At 38.7% G+C, this 15,172-nt stretch overlaps 2 long non-coding RNA genes across 3 annotated transcripts; both read right to left on the minus strand.

Moving 5' to 3' along the window:
* Positions 1–241: 241 nt before the first annotated feature.
* Positions 242–743, minus strand: LOC131256198 (uncharacterized). Its single transcript, XR_009176648.1, has 3 exons — positions 686–743; positions 525–598; positions 242–371 (listed from the first exon to the last, which is right to left on the minus strand). It is a non-coding gene; the product is annotated as an uncharacterized LOC131256198 (long non-coding RNA).
* An 11,089-nt stretch (positions 744–11,832) lies between these two features.
* On the minus strand, positions 11,833–13,071 carry LOC131256199 (uncharacterized). Of its 2 annotated transcripts, XR_009176650.1 has the most exons (3): positions 12,958–13,071; positions 12,207–12,403; positions 11,833–12,128 (listed from the first exon to the last, which is right to left on the minus strand). It is a non-coding gene; the product is annotated as an uncharacterized LOC131256199 (long non-coding RNA). The 2 variants fall into 2 exon arrangements; XR_009176649.1 differs by lacking the exon at positions 12,958–13,071 and having other exon boundaries at positions 12,207–12,947.
* Positions 13,072–15,172: the final 2,101 nt, after the last annotated feature.

Consider the following 15,172-nt stretch of genomic DNA (forward strand, 5'->3'; position numbering starts at 1 on the left):
GTCAAAGGGCAATCATTGTCATGTTTTTCTCTCTTTTTTCTTATTTTTTTATATTAAAAAGCAAAAAGGAAAAAGAAAAAAAAAGAAGAAGAAAAGATTCTCAATACGGAAAATGGCGTATGTACATTATCATAACCAACACATTTTCATGAAGAACATTAGATAAATTAGGGAATATAGTAATTACTCAATATATTTACTAAGATCTAACTGAATTGTGATGAAGATGATTGGGCCTAATGGTGGGCCATGCATATTACTTGTGTTGAAGAGGTAGGAGTATGAATTCCTTCAACCTCAATCTCTAAAACTCTTCTTTTCAGAAAACTGTTTGCTTTTAGAAGTGCATCTACAAACATGAGCTCCATTGCCTTAAGATGAATATCATCAGTTAGTAGGTTTAAAACTTTAAATAGATTCAGCAACAGATTACAGCAGCATAGTTTGACAAAGTTGTACTAATATGAATATTTTCAATTAGAAAATAAATACTGAGGGAACAATAATGTAGGAATTCTATATACCTTAACTTTTGCATGCGTATATACTACTCGATAGAGATCAGCCCGGGTGGTAAACAGTTTGTGGACTGTAAGATCTAGGCAATTTATTCAGACATAAGCAGAAGAAAAAACACAAATAAGAAGTAACCACGCAAAACTTAACATATCAATAAAATACTAACACTCCTTGGCACGAGAGCATATTTCATCATCTATCACCCGCATGCATTTCATTAACCTGCAAGCAACAAAATGAAATTGAAAATTATAATGGACATACATTTTGCATAACCAATCCATAGAAACAAAGAGGTATACATGTGTCTCGCAGTCCATTCATTTCTTGGGAACATTTTAAGGTGGAAGTCCAAAAATGCAACATATCTAAATCTCAAGTGAACCACACCACAGGAACTTCGTGCTCACCCTTAAAATGATATTGAGGGCCACTGGAATGTTTCTTTGCCCTCAAACCATTGATAATGGTTAAAAACCCATGAATGAAATGGCCACACAAATATCAGCTCGATACAAAAGTTTTGTAGTCGAGCTAAGTTTTTAATGGCCAATCACCATTGTTTTCTCTGGTGCAGTCTACTGAGATTTGGATCTGCTGTGTTTTTGGGCTGGATAGGAATGAAAGCCGAGAGGGGCTAAAGTTTTTCTGTATTTGAGACAACTCAAAGGGATTGAATATATAGAAATTATAACATCTATACAAGGAAAATAATAAAATCAGAATCCTCTACCTATGGAAACGAGCTATACAAGGTATGCTAGCTATACAAGATATATGTGAGGCTATCTAACATCCCTTCTCAAACTAATGCGGGTCATTGACAAGTAATAGTTTGCCAACTAGAAATGAGTGACGTGCAGAAGTGAGGGACTTGGTGAGAATGTTTGCAATTTGATCATGGGATGCAACATGTGGAAGAGAAATGAGCCCAGACTGAAATTTCTCACTGATAAAGTGACAGTCAACTTCAATATGCTTCGTCCGTTCATGAAAGACCGAGTTAGAAGCAATCTAAATGGCACTTAGATTATAAACATGGAGTGGAGTAGGATTCTGCAGAGGAACGCCCAAGTCAGAAAGAAGTCCACGTAACCAAACAAGCTCACTACACGTAGCGAACATCGCCCGATACTCGGCCTCTGTGCTTGATTTGAAAACAGTGGCCTGCTTCTTACACTTCCAAGAGAAAGAGAAGTGCCGAGAAAAACACAGTAGCTAGTGGTAAATCTTCGTGTGAGAGCGCAACCGACCCAATCAGTATCTGAATAAGCACGAAGGTCTAAAGTCGCCGTGGAGGAGAAGAACAGTGATCGATCTATAGTTCCACATAGGTACCGTAGGATGCACAACACCGCAGTCATATGAAGAGTCCGAGGAGCAGAAACAAACTGATTGACTACTTGGCCAGCGTAAGCAATATCAGGGCGAGTCATAGTTAAGTAAACTAGACTCCCAACTAAACGGTGGTATAAGTCGAGCTGTGCAAGTAGATCACCATCATCACGGCCATATTGAACATTAAGTTTTAAGGGAGTCTGAACTGTCTTCTGATCTGTCAATGATGCCAAGGCGAGAAGATCCTTGGTATATTTACGCTGGCTGACTAGGATCCCACGTTTAAAACGTGAAATTTCAAGCCCAAGAAAGTAGGTGAGATGGCCGAGGTCTTTCATCTTAAAGGAGGATTGCAGAATTTCCTTTAAAGCCGAGATGCCAGTAACATCTCTAGTAGTTAGAAGTAGGTCATCAACATAGACGAGAACAATGACAATTCCGCGAGCAGTGGTGCACAAAAATAAGGATGGGTCATGACTACTTTAAGTAAAGCCAACACCAGTAACAACATCGTGAAAGCATTCGAACCATACCTGAGGTGCCTGTTTGAGGCCATACAGGGCTTTCTTTAGGCGACATATCTTATTGTCAGGGATAAAAGACCCAGAGGAGGTTTCAAATATACTGTTTCTTGGAGGTCTCCATGAAGAAAAGTATTTTTCACATCCATCTGAGCAAGTGGCCAAGAGCGAATGGAAGATATTGCCAGAAGAGTACGAACAGTTTTTATCTTAGCCACGGGAGCAAATGTCTCATTATAATCAATTCTGTATTCTTGTTTGTATCCCTGAGCGACAAGTCGAGCCTTTCATCGATCCAATAATCCATTAGACTTGGGCTTGATAGAATAAATCCATTTGCTACCAATTAGCTGTTGGTCAGCGGGTCGAGTGACAATGTCCCATGTATGATTATCATCCAATGCCGCAAGTTCTCCTGCCATAACCCTCTTCCAACAATCATGAGTGGCTGCCTGAGAGTATGAAGTAGGAATAGAAATAGTATCCAGAGTAGCATTCATGGCAGACATAAAGCATATCAAGCAATCAGGCGCTTGATGTACACAATCGGAATGACGTATCGAGGTAGGTTCAGGTTGAGTAATAGGTGGTGGATCTCTACGTGATCGACGTGAGTAAACCTGCAACGACGAGGGAGAGTACTCGAGGCAAAAGGAATATCAAGAAAGGCAGTTAGACCAGAAGATTTTGGGGCGTGTGGAGGAGAAAGAGATGAAGAAAATGCAATATGTTCAAGAAAAACAACATATTGTGAAACCCGAATACGATGAGAAACCGGATTATAACATCGAAAACCCTTTTGAGTTTCTCCAAATCCAAGTCCATACATTTGATCAATTTAGGAGATAGTTTGTTATGCTCACGTGAAGTCAGGTGAATATAATAGACATAACCAAAAACACGAAATGTGGAATATGCAGGAGGGAAGCCGTGGAGAACAAAGTATGGAGATTTACTATTCAGAACAGTGGTTAGCATTCGGTTAATCAAGTAGACTGAATGTAACATTGCTTCCGCTCAGAAAGAACGAGGAACACTCATAGCTGTCATAAGGGTGTTGCCAGTTACGACAATATGACGATTTTTTCGTTCAGCCACCCCGTTCTATTGTGGAGTATCAGATCAGGTAGTCTAATGAATAATCCCATGACCCTGAAGAAATGTTCGAAACTCGATTGAGAGATATCCCCCCTCCCTTAAGTCAGAGCGGAGAGTTTGAACTGGAACCCGAAATTAAGTCTCCACCATAGAGTGAAATATCTTGAATTTTTTAAAAACTTGTGACTTCGATTGTAAAAAGTAAATCCAGGTGTAACGTGTGAAATCATCAATGAATATATCATAGGAACGTAACCCAGAGAGTGACATAATTGGTGAAGAACCCCAGACATCTTTATGCACAAGTTCAAACATAGAAGATGATTTTATAATACTTAGAGGAAAAGGAATACATTTACTTTTTGAAAGACAACAAGAAGAACAAGAATAATCCAAATCTTTTTTATTAAGAGAAACGTTTCCTAATATGCCAGAAGAAAATAACTGAATTAACCGATCAGAATGTGGATGACCCAGGCGAAAGTGCCACAATTTCCACAATTTATTTGCCGAACAAATATCTGATGAAGATGGGAAAAAGAAACAACGAGCCGGAGTGACAAATGGATCAAAGTCCAGTACGTACAGACGACCATGCCACCTACCATCCCAAGTACCTTCCTCGTCGTCAGATCCTGCACAAAACAACAGTTGGGAAGAAATATGACTAAGCAGTTATTGGATGTGAGTTGACCAACTAAAATTAAATTGGAGGAGAGGTTACGGACATGAAACACATCACGAAGGGTGAACTGGCGATGAGTAGAAGGAGAAAAAGTCAATGATCCAACAGACTGAATAGGTAATCTAGTGTCATCCGCAGTAGAAATAGCCTGATTGCTGGTGTAGGGACGAATGTCACGAAAATGGGATATAACACCAGTCATATGATTGGAAGCACCTGAATCGAAGAACAATGGAGAAGATGGGGATATACATGACATACCGGTCGCAGAAAGGGCCTAAACGATTAGCTAGAGCATTGCAGGAGTCAAAGGTAATGAAAGATCTTCAGCAGAAGATGTAGAATCACTAACAGACGGCTCGAAAGAAATAGTGGCAGTAGGAGCAGAAAGAGCACAACCACGGCCACGACCACGACCACCACGTCCACGGCCTAAGGAAGATGCATAGGCACGTGTACGGCAGTCCTAAATACCATAACTAGTCTGTCGATAATAAGCGCACTATTCTTTGCATTGAGTGACAACATGACTCACCTTGTGGCAGCTGCAACAAGTCAAAGGAGTGGAACCACATGTTGGTATAGTAGTGGACACAGCAAGCACCATATCAGATGATCCCGGAGTTGAGGAAAGAAGAGAGAGAACTTTCAGTCGTTGTTCCTCAGCCAATAGATCATTAATAACCGAAGTCAATGAAGGAGTAAGGCTATAGTTCAAGAGAGCAGCCCGACAATGCTCAAATTCCGGACGCAACTTCATAAGAAATTGGCGAACTTGCACACTCTCGCGCATAATTTGGAAAATCTTATAGTCATGAGGAAACGTTGGATCCATCATAGCCATCTCAGTTCAAATTGTGACAATTTTAGAGTAAAATGATTGAATATTGCCATCACCTTAAGTAAGGTTAACGAAATCCTGGTCTAGACGGTATAATCGGGCCGCATTACTCTGTTGATAAATTGTCTGAAGATGCTCCCACATTGCCTTAGCCGTGCGATGAGGTGTGAGGCAAACGGCAATAGACCGATCGACCAAATCGAGAATCCAGGTAATAATCCGTCCGTTGCTCATTTTCCAATCAGCCAATTTGTCGGCATCTGTGGAAGTGGGGATAGTAACAGATCCATCAATTAGTCCCCACAAACCACGACCCTTGAGGAAGTTCTGAAAATGGATGGCTCATAGTGAATAGTTGGTACCATCAAAACTACAATGTAGGGCCTCTATTCTTGTCCATTGATCGGAAGTAATGTAAAGCACGCAAAAAGTTGCAGCAAAAGAAGTTTTTAAATGTACCGTACAATAGGAGATACCCAAGGGGTTACAACAGCAACAGGGGTTGTTGGATCTGGAAAATCGAGATGTGGAAAAGCTATATCTAGATCTGGCGGAACAGCAACAAAAACAATGGTTCTGGATCTAGAAAATCTAGATCAGCAATAGGAGCTCTAGATCTGGAAAATCGAGATATGGAACAACAACAATAGCAACTGGTTCGAACAGCAGGGTTCGGAGCAGATCTGGAATAGGGTTCGGACGAGCAGTTCTGGAGCAAAGGGGTCGCCGAACGATGCAGCAGGGGCGGCCGGACGACGCAGGAGCAGTCGAACTAGCAGGAACAGTGGCTGGAAGCAGCAGGGATGGCCGGACGACGCAGAAGGGGCGGTCGGACGAGCAGAGACAGTGGCCGGACACAGCAGGGATGGGGGACGACGCAACAAGGGTGGTGACCGGATGACGCAGGGGCAGTTTCGGATCAGGGAAGCTCTGATACCATGAAAGTCGAGAGGAGCTGAAGTTTTTTTGTATTTGAGACAAACCAAAGGGGTTGAATATATAGAGATTACATCATCTATACAAGGAAAATAATAAAATCAGAATCATCTACCTATGGAAACGAGTTATACAAGGTATGCTAGCTATACAAGATATATATATATGAGGTTGTCTAACAAGGAATTGCCCGAACTCACTAGATTGGAAGCTAAGTGAGGTTTACGATGGTGATAAAATCATTAAATTAAATCGTTCGCGGCCATGTTAAAACATTGACCTAAAGATTAGGCAATTCACAACTCAAGTAGGCCACACGACACAATAAAAACGTTCGGGTAAATGCCTACCATTAAAACCTCCCTGGGTTGAAACCTTCCTGGTATGCTTGAGCTGAAAACACAAAAATATTAGCCTAATCCAAAACTCACATGGCCTCCTAAATATTCCAATGCTAGACATGCATTCAACCCACATTACCTTGTCCTATTGCCCACTTAGGCCCCTGTTTGTTAAATCTGAAGTCTAAAGACCGAATCTGAAATCTGAAGCCTGAATCTGAAATCTAAAGCTTGAATCTGAAATCTAACGTTAAAGAAAAGAAGAAAAAAAAAAACTTGTTTGATAATTATGGCTGAAGTCTAAAAATTAAGTACTAAATCTGAAACAAACTGTTTGTTAACAAACATCTTAAATGTCTGAAATATGTTAATTTGACACATTTGCCCCTATCTCTCATTTGGAAATGTTTTACAAAATTAATTTTTATTAAATGAAAATAAAATCATTATATTTAATTCAAATAAACTAAAATACTTAATAAAAAAACTAAAATATCATCATAAGGCCCTCAATTCCTCTTAGCGGGAAGATTTTCACTATGTGTTGTATAGGATTGAACACTAGTAGCAACAAAAGCTTCAAATAAGGCCCACCTTATATTTATATGCTATCCAAACCGTTTATAAGGTCATTCCCAATTGAATGAAGAGAAAACATATTGATCCAAAACTTCTGTGGCCTATTTAAGTTTATTTTTCATCCAATATGTTCATAAGGTCACAAATACCTGTATGAAGAGGGAAAAAAAATCATATTGATCTAAAAATTTTGTGACCCTAACAAGGGTTTCAATGGTAGATGTTCAATCTCCCGCTGCTTTTTGCAGCTTATGTTTCGTCTCAAGCTTTAATACGAGCTTGCCAAATGGATAAATGGTTTGGATATAACACATACCTCATGATGGGACCTATAGAACTTGCTGACGTCAATATAGTAGGTATATAGCTGGTGTGAGGTACACCAGATTGGCTGGTGGGTCTTATCACGAGGTATGTGTTATATCCAAACCATCCATCCAATTGGCGAGCTCGTACTAAGGCTTGAGAAGAAAAATAAGATAGATCTAACTATCAAGTGGATCACACTGCAAAAAGCAGTGGGGGACTGAACGTCTACCATTGAAACCCTTTCTGTGGTGACAGAAGTTTTGGATCAATATGAAATTTGTCTTTCCTCTTCATTCAGGTCTTTGTAACCTTATGAACAGATTGGATGGAAAATAAACGTAATGGTGGGCCCTACAAATTTTTAATAGTGAAAATTATTATCTCCGCTGCTATTTATCGTATGGTCTAGATGATCTTTGGATATGATTCATTTTTTGGATAATGCTCTAAAATGATCTCTAAAAATAGATTAACGGTGTAGATATAATAAATACATCACTGTGGAGCCCATAAAACTTTGATCTCTTTTGAACCGTTCGTACAACTCGGAGCTCGAGGAGCGTCAGTACTCGTCTTCGCACGACATGTACCTACAGCTATATAGCTGGTGTGTGGTACACCAACCAATCTGCTTCTTCCGCATCCTACTATAGCGAGATTCGCTACCGAAGTGACGTCATCAAGTTTCATGGACCCACTATGATGTATGTGCTTTATCTACACCATCCATCTATTTGGAGATTTAATTTTAGAGCATTAGTTAAAGAATGAGGCAAATCCAAATATGTAGTTGACCCATCACAAAAAACAGTGGCGAGATTGATGCCTACTGTTGAAACCTTCCTAAGGCTCACCGTGATTTTTATTTGAAATCCAACCCGTTCACAAGTTAACACAGACATAAAAGAAGGGAAAAAACAAATATTAGCTTGATGAAAAACTTTTGTAGCCTATTTAAGTTTTTAATGGTGGGCATCACTCTCCCCACTGTTTTCTGTGGTGAGGTCCACCGGAGCTTTGGATTTGACTCATTGTTTGGACCTTTACCTAAAATTATATTTCCAAATGGATGGACGGCGTGGATACAAAACATACATCATGATGGGGCCCACATAACTTGGTGATGTAACTTCAGTAGCAAGTCTCGCTACTCAACCTATCAGTATGCAATCCGTGGCCGCGAAAACAGATTGGCAACTCCCCTGCCACCAGCCAATGGCTGATGGTCGGTGCTATATGGGCCCCACCATGATGTATGCGTTTCATCCATGCCGTCCATCTATGTTTCTAGATCATTTTATGGTATGAGACCAAAAATGAGATATATCACAATCTCAAGTAGACCACATTATAGGAAAACATTGCTGAATAAACGTTGACCATTAAAAACTTTTTGGTAGCCATAAAAGTTTTGGATCAAGCTAATCTTTGTTTTTTCCATTCATCTAGGTCTATATGACCTAATCAACAAATTGGATGTCAAATAGACAGTACATTAGGCCTTAGGAGAATTTTAATGGTGGATATCCAATCACTATTGTTTTCCTGTGGTATGGTCCACCTGAGATTTATATTCCTCTCATTTTTGGATGAATGGAATGGATGAAACACATACAACATGGTGGGGCATAAAGAAGTTTCACAGGTTGGTAATATGAAAAGAGATAATTTTGGAAGCAAAATTTGCTGTTTAATGAAAAATTCAGTGAGCGCATTCGGCATTCACCATTAAGCCATACTCCCATTATGGAAAGAATTGGTGAAAAACCACTAGCGCTTTCCTTCTTCAGCATTAAGGACGCATTAACAAACACCACTAAACGCGCAACATTTTTCCAATTCCACGTTAAGTGCAAAAATTCAGCTTTAACAAACAGGCATCTGCCTTATTTTGATATGCAAATAAATAAATAAATAAATAAAAATAAAAATAAAAAGGAAGAAGAGAGGACTGGACGCGCCTCTAACGATCGTTATGGTGGCCCTATATAACAGAGCTTCCCCTCTTAGGAAGCTAGTGTGACAAGCTGTCATAGGCAATCTGCTTCCTTAGACTCTTGCTTGCATGTTAGGCAATGAGGGGAGCATTCTGTATCACCGTCACTGTAAGGCCAAACCTTGATGTAGTGTTGTATATCCAGGTGCCCATCTACTTTATCAGCTCATTTTAGGACATGAGCCTAAAAATTAAGAAGATCCAAATCTCCAGTAGGCCACATCATAGGAAACATTGGTGATTGAACACCAACCATTAAAAACATCCTAGGACCTATCATAATTTTTACTAGCCATCCTATCCGTTGATAAGATCACACAGACCTGCATTAAGGGAAAAAAAACAAATATCAGTTTGATCCAAAACTTTCTGTGGCTCATACGCTCATAGGAAGTTTTTTAACGGCAGCCATTCAAACAATACTGTTCCTGTGGTGTTGTCCAGCTGATATTTACATCTACCTCAATTTTTGTGCCCATGGTCTAAGATTTTCTACAAAGATGGATGGACACCGTAGATAAAATGAGCCTTTCACGTTCACACCCGATCGGAAATGGGTGTTACCAGACCAGACAAGAATTTGCCTTATGAAGGATGCTCCAATCCTTAATCTACAATGGCTCGAAGAAGCTTCGGCTTTAGAAGGAAATCTCTGAATCCTGAACTGTGAATTCCAACATAGCCTTTGCATAACAGAGGAAACAAAGAATAAAGACATGAGGAATGCTACGAAAAGAATTCTCAAGATAGAAAGCTCTATCAATAGCAAGTAAGCATCTAACTCAGCATAAAACTTGAAATTTCAGTGAATGAAAAAAAATAAAAATCTGATGACTCAGCCCCATTTGTTAAATCTGAAGTCTAAAGCCTGTATCTGAAATCTGAAGCCTGGATATGAAATCTGAAGGCTAAATCCTGAAGTCAAAAAACTTGTTTGGTAATTATGACGGAAGTCTAAAAATTAAGTACCGAATTTAAAACAACGTGTTTGTTAACAAACATCTAAAATGTCCAAAATGCGTTAATTTGACGCATTTGCCCCTATCTCCTGTTTGGAAATGTTTTACATTATAAAGAAATTATTTTTTATTAAATGAAAATAAAATTATTCTATTTAATTCAAATAAACTAAAGTAATTAAGAGAAAATTAAAATATCGTTATTCATAAAAAATAGATAAATTCCTTATGTTGCCCCACGAATATTTCAAATCAGGACGTTCAATCCTCACGTTTTGGGCCCACTTGGTTATTGGATCCACCTCAGTTTCGGTCCCATGTCTTAAGATAAACTCATAAAACCAATGGGTAGGGTGGATTTCTCACAAACATGAAGGTGGCTCCCACCTACGTGTCCAATGCGGGGAATTCTGCAAAGAGGCTTTAGCGGTAAATTCGGCATATGGACGGACATGGATTTCCTAACGCAAGCCTTTCGCAAGTGGGCCCATGTAACTTTGATCTCCTTTGAACCGTTGGCACAACTCGGAGCTCGAGGAACGTAGGCTCTCGTCTTCCCACGACCCTGCCACCAACCCTGTGGCTGGTGGTCAGTGCTATGTGGGCCCCATCATGATGCATGTGTTTCATCCATTCCATTCATCCATTTTTACTGATCATTTTAAGGCTTTACCAAAAACAGAAAAAAGAGAGGGATATAAATCTCAGGTGGACCACACCACAGGAAAACAATGGTGATTGGATATCCACCATTAAAATTCTCCTAAGGCCCACATCACTGTTTATTTGACATCCAATCTATTGATTAGGTCATACAGGCCAGATGAAGGGAAAAAACAAAGATCATCTTGATCCAAAACTTTTATGGCCCCCAAGAGGTTTTTAAGGGTGGACTTGAGTTTTATTCAATTTTCATTGGTTTTTATGGTGTGGCCCACTTGAGTTTTACATATACCTCATTTTTGGGTGCATGCACAAGAATGATCTAAAAAAGTTGATGGACGGTGTGGATCAAACACATAAATCATGGTAGGGCATAAATAAGTTTCACATGTTAAAAGTTAGTTTTCTATTCAGCAAATAATTTAAAAGAGAAAAAAATATCGGTAGTAGTAAGGGTAATTTTGGAAGCAAAAATTTCTTTTAATAGAAAATTTTATGGAGTGCATTCGACATTCACCATTAAGCCAGACTCCCATCGCCGAAAGAATTCGGCGAAATATTGCAGAAAATCACTTAGCACTTTTCAATTTCACTGTTAACAAACAACCACCACAAGAAAACTAGTCTTTACCGGCGGTCAAAACCGCCGGCAAAAGCCAAGAAAACCGTCGGTAAATCCTTTGCCTGCGGTTAGCTAACAGCCGGTAAAGCCTCAGTCGGTAAAGGCTTTACCGGCGGCCACGACCTTTACTGACAGTTGTTCTGGACGCCGCTAAATCGTCAGTTCTTGTTTAAAATGGTTAAAAGCTACGGATAAAATCCGTAGCTAAATATGACTAGCCAAACAGTACAACTGTAGCCATTGGTACCGCAGCCACAGTAAATGCGTAGCCTGCTGAGTGGGGTTCAGAAAATCAGTTTCACATCAGCTGATACGGCAGTGTTGAATCCATATCAGCTTACCCCAATAAGATACAGGGAAACTCTTAGTTATTCTAAGCATATGATAGGCAATAAATAAAATTCATAGAAGACCTCCTAGGCATATACTGTAAAGAAATTGCTTCCTATTTCAGTTTTTAACTAACATATTACAGGCAGACAATGCCTATAGTGAAATAAATCAAACCTTAATTGAACAGTTTCTATGAATTAAAGTACAGAACATATAACAAATATTAGCACATGGTTACATATCAAAATATCTGAAACAAAATATCCATGCCCTCCTGTTACAATTACAAGATATCATCCAAACATTTCATCACCATTCCACCGTTCTTCATTTTCTCTGGTTACTTTGCATGTGCAGATCATCGCACTCTCTGCTGTGAGAAAAATGTCTGGAAAAGAAAATTGTAATTAAAGAATTTGCTAGAGTTTGCTTGCTCAAATTTTATAAAAGAATTTGAAGCATATACCTAACTTTAGAAACTATTCATGGATAGAACAGGGAGTATAAGTTCCTAGGGCATTCGGTCCAAGTATCTTGATGATGCTTGTTACAAGTGGGGATGATACTTCTAAAATCCAAACTTTGATTTGATAGGCACTGCCATAGATGGAAGATGCTCCGAAAATCTTACAGATCGAATTTCCTAATCTGTCAATCAACGTCCTACAAAAGACGGTTAAGAAAAAATTATAAATCAATTGCCTGGAAAAAAAAATGGCCAAAGATTATATGGCAAGAATTCTCAATTAAATTTCCTTAAGTCATACCAAATAGATAACTCTTTATAAGAATATAATTAACACAATTAAATTTCAAACTCAAGATGTGAAATTACTATACTCATCCAATCTGAGCTTCAAATCATAGAATGACTGCAAACTGATCCAGACACATTGGCTTCTCAACGAGTTCTCCATGCAGAAACAAAAACTAAGCTACTATAATCAAACATTATACATGCTATGATGCCAACTATCATATGCGACTAAACAAGTCTAAAAACACATGAAGTAAACATAAAACAGACGTTAAGCTCACAAGTATGTGGAATCGCATCTGTTCACATGCAGCAGCACATACGTCAAGTTAAATGGTCTAGACTCTGGGAATTACTGTAACTAGTCGTGAACCCAAAATCAGATTGATTGGATATTTGGATGATACTCATTACTGATTGATGGATATATTTTTGGTGAATTCAGGTCATTTCATGTTACCTTAATAGGAAAGTCTGTGGGGGTAACATCCCGTTGAAATTAGACATGGAACAAGCTTACGATCGGCTCAATTGGAGCTTTTTTATGTCTTGTGTTGTTGCAATTTGGTTTTTGTCATGCCTGGGTTAATATGGTGGAAAAGTGCTCTTTCTGAAGAGGGCCTATACTTTTTTCTCGAAGTTGGGACAGTACTCTCCAAGTAACCCGATTGATCCCAAATAACGAGAAGCCAGTTCAGACATAAAAGAAGCTTCAAGCATGACACCCTCCACTTTGGCTATTAGCAGAGTTGCAAGATAGACCTGCCAAATTCCTGTTTAACAAACAGAATTAGTAGAGGCATGAAGATTTGGGTTGTTGTTGTTGTTACTACTACTATTATTATTATTATTATTATTAGTGTAAAAAGGAAATAAATTATAATAAAAACAAAAACAAAAATACACGATATCATATCAATAGCCAGTACCCATGGAATCATTCAGGCATTTAACCAAGCTTAGCAATTGCAACCTAAAGTACTCAGATGTAGCACAGTAGCAGAGGATTACGTGGATAGTCTGGATTGAAAGGTTCAATCCAGGGAAAAATCAGTTTAGCATGCACTATGGGTTTAATCCAGGGCAAAATCAGCTTTGCATATGATGGAAAGTTCAATTTTTTAGTTATTGATTGTAAGTTAGGATCATCCGACCAAAGTGGTTTTTGAAACAGATGGGCTATCAAGGATAAGAGCCACATCATCGATGTCAGATCAATGATCAGACTATTTGTAGCATGGTAAATATGGACTGTCAACTTTTGTAGGCATTGGTTGGAAGATTATGATCATTCAACCAATTTAACTATAAAAACGTGGCAAAGGTGCAAGAATAATTTTAAACAGCATATCTAAGAATTAAAATAAAAATAAATAAATAAATAATAAAAAAAGCCATAGGAATTGTGACAGCCTTGATTTACATCAACAACTTATAACTTCTATTCAGAAAATAAAGTTTACTAACTTGGAAAACAACATATATGTCAAATACCTTGGGCAAGTCATCACCATTTACGATTCAGTGTTAACCAGACAGCAAACCAGCCAAAAACATGAATTATGTTGCAGAAAACAAGAAAAACACTGAGTTTTTTATGAAGTTGCACTGGCACTAACTTTTATGCTTCACAGGAAACAGTAGAAACTTGAAAATGTATACATCACTTTAATCATTTTAAAATAGTGATACTGTAGTTCAAAGGAATGATAATGGGCCATCAGATGTTAATTCTTATGAAACTCAGTCTCCACTATTTTTAATTTTCTCGAGTTCATCCAACTGCAGCAAATTACAGAAACCTCTAACTCGTGAATTGTCTTGTTACCTGGTCAGTGGTGGCTGAGTTGTGTCACAGGGAAGTAGACTCTGAGAACTTTCCGGGCACAGAGGTGGTGGAGAATGTGCAAGGTTAGGCTCCAGTATAAAACCCAAACTATCCAGTTTATCATCATGAGAGATTCCTGCCTGAAGTAGCATTTTGTTGTCATCTCTAACCTTCTTACCCCGAAGAAGAACACCAATTTGCAGCCCGCCTCCAAGTACAGCAGTCACAGCTTCCATAACTGTCCTCTAGAAATTCGACAGTTAGAGATTTGTCAGCAAAACACATCCTCTGATGTTGTTCCAAGCAAGATAGTATACACCTACTAAGGTCTAAGATATAGTTACTTTGTGAAAAATAAACGAGAGAAGTTAATGAGCTATTGAATTAAGTGTTTGATCATTGAGAAGTCTTTAATCACCAATAGGATTTTTTTTTTCTTGCATTGTGCAAAACCCATCAGCCACTTGGAAAAAATACCTGCAACGCTTCTCATAATTTAATCTTTGCTTTTCAAACGCATGGTGGATCCTTTATAAGGCAGCAAAAATTTGTCGTTCTCTGCCTGTGAATTGCACCTGCTGTTGCAGGGTTACAGATCCTGATTGGGCAAGTGACAGGTATTGCATCTCAACAACTGTAGCTTTTTAACAAATGGACAACTTTCAATTGATTTCATTTCCAGACTTTTTGAAAGGAATATATTAAAAAAATATGACTAACCATCCAAGTCCAACTAATCCAAGTCATCCAGCATGCACCTCTACTACCCATGAGTATGTGTATCAAAGCCAAAACAGGTGGAGGTGCATAGACCAGCATCCAAAACATTGCAATGTTGTGTACTTTG

Source organism: Magnolia sinica, chromosome 9, assembly GCF_029962835.1.
Source record: "Magnolia sinica isolate HGM2019 chromosome 9, MsV1, whole genome shotgun sequence".
Lineage (NCBI taxonomy): Eukaryota > Viridiplantae > Streptophyta > Magnoliopsida > Magnoliales > Magnoliaceae > Magnolia > Magnolia sinica.